General features: G+C 39.3%; 1 non-coding gene across 1 annotated transcript; it reads left to right on the forward strand.

Annotated features, from left to right (window-relative positions):
• Positions 1-159, forward strand: LOC111786012. Its single transcript, XR_002813737.1, has one exon. It is a non-coding gene; the product is annotated as a 5.8S ribosomal RNA (ribosomal RNA).
• Positions 160-2,501: the final 2,342 nt, after the last annotated feature.

The raw sequence follows: 2,501 nt of genomic DNA on the forward strand, positions 1-2,501 counted from the left end.
TATTATTCACAACGGATATCTCGACTCTCGCATTGATGAAGAACGTAGCGAAATGCGATACTTGGTGTGAATAATTGTAGGATTCTGCGAACCACCGAGTCTTTGAACGCAAGTTGCGCCCGGAGCCTTCTGGCCGATGGCACGTTTGCTTGGACGTCATGCATCGCTGCCCCCACATGCAACACTCGACAAAAAAATTGTTTTGTTTTAAAAAAAAATTTCAACGTACTTCTTTGCTCATGTTTTTCAAAACATTTCTCTCAAACGTGACTCGATTAGAACAAAATATGAATTTCTCATTGCTGACTTGTTTGTTAGACTAGAATAAGTGTTGTACAATCGTTGTCCCTTTGCCGCAAAAATGTGATTATGACAAGTGGTATCAAAGTTGAGTAGTACACAACAACTGGGCAAGTCTCAGCTAACTGATTGACTGAAATCAAAGAGCAGTTACTCTCCATGAGGAAGTTTATGATGGAATGAGATTGTTGCTAAAACCGACAGGATCGATGAAATGGTAGGCCGTCTTGAAATCATGTCTGTCTTCAAATTAATGATTAGGGTCGAGGCCCTAGAAGACAAGGCCACAACTGTTGGTGGCTTCAAGTGTAGGGATAGCTCGACGGGCTTTGTTGTCAGAATGGAAGAACGTGTCGAGGGCTTAGACAAGACCCAACAAGCGATCTTTCAGATGGTATAAGAAATGTCTGAGGTTTGATAGCTGCCTTTGGAGTTGTTAGGACCGAAGAGGTGGTTTTAAACACCAAATTAAACCTCACCATGGAAGTGGTGGAGAACCAAACCACAACTAGGCGTATAATACAATTTAACAAGATAAAGGTCCTAGAGTCCAAAGCCTTGTGGGGTACGAGATGTCAAGTCTCTAGAGAACTTTATCTTTGACCTCGAACAATGTTTTTGAGCCACAAATATCGTGACAGAAAAGGTGAAGGTCGTGTTGGCAACAATGCAAAGTCGTGGTGGAAGTCCAAGTACATGGACATTCAAGATAATGTACTGTGGACACTTGGAATAACATGAAACAAGAACTTTGCTCTCAATTCTTCCTAGAAAATGTTGATATAATCGCAAGAAGGAAGTTAATAGAATTTAGGCATACTGACAGTATCTAAGATTACGTTAAGTAGTTTTCTAGGCTTATGTCAGATATTCGTGATATGTCCGAGACAAGCAAGGTCTTAAATTTTGTTGAGAGATTGAAGTTGTGGGCGAAAATCAAGCTCTACGAACAAAGAGTTCAAGACCTTTCCACGACCTATACTACCGTCGAATGACTGTTTGATCTTAGTATCGATCAACTCCAAGAGATAGGGCAAAACCAGTTGTCCACTAATAATGAAAATATGAATTATTGAATCAACTCCCCCAAAGGTCCAGTGATAGACTCAACGGCAGAGAAGGGGAATGCGAGTCCTCCCAACAGAGAGATAAGACTGCATGGAGGGGGCAGTCAAGAATTTGAATGCCCACAGAAGACGACATCATACGCCTTCCATGCAAAACTCAAAGTGAATTTAGGAGCCGAGTATGAGACGATAGAAACAAAAATGTCGTTAGCTTATAATGTTGAACACCCTCGCATGAGACACTAAAGTACTTGTCTGCTCTCTAGAATAGAGTGAAAGAGACAGATGAGCCAGTGGAACACAGTCTTATGTATGTCGAGGTCTGAGTTAATTACAGAGCGGTCAAAAACACTATTATCGACTCTGGAGCCACCCACAACTTCATGACGGAGACCAAAGCAAAATGCTTGAATATCCTTCGGCATCGAGACGTTGGAAAGATAAAGGTACTCAATTTGGCAACTTTACGTGTCTTAGGAGTTGCAAAGAGAACTCCAATCAAGCTGGGGATTTGGAATGAATGAACCGACTTTGTGATAGTCAAGATGGACGACTTCGACATCATGTTAGGGATGGACTTCCTACTGGAACATAAAATAATTCCCATGCCCCGAGCAAAATGCTTAGTAGTAATGCGATCCAACCTAATGATTATCCAGACAAACACTCGTCAACTAAGAGGGATGAAAAAGATGTCGACACTACAGTTGAGAAAGGATCTTGGCCCTAATGAATCGATTAGAAATTTGTCAATAATATTTGTGAAGAAAATTAAACCGACAAGAATCAATCAAATTAAACTATCAAGAATCAATTAGAATTTGAGAATATACGTCAACAAAATTAAAATGTTAAGAATCAATTAAATTAAATGTTTAGAATCCTCTTCAAGTGGCGTTAGTTTCGTCAACGACCTCCCAAATTTTAAGAAATCGTCTTTGATGTGAAAGAGTTGCAACTACATGGCATACTAAAAATTCCAAGAGAACAAACAATCGACAACTTTGTGGAAACACTCGCTTTTTATTAAAATCAATCGAGAAAATATTATATATTATAAGAGAAAACACAGAGGGTTATATGAGAATGAGATATGATATTATATTATGTTAGCAATTTTCTAACAACACATAT

This window comes from Cucurbita pepo, unplaced genomic scaffold (assembly GCF_002806865.2).
Source record: "Cucurbita pepo subsp. pepo cultivar mu-cu-16 unplaced genomic scaffold, ASM280686v2 Cp4.1_scaffold000918, whole genome shotgun sequence".
Classification (NCBI taxonomy): Eukaryota; Viridiplantae; Streptophyta; class Magnoliopsida; order Cucurbitales; family Cucurbitaceae; genus Cucurbita; species Cucurbita pepo.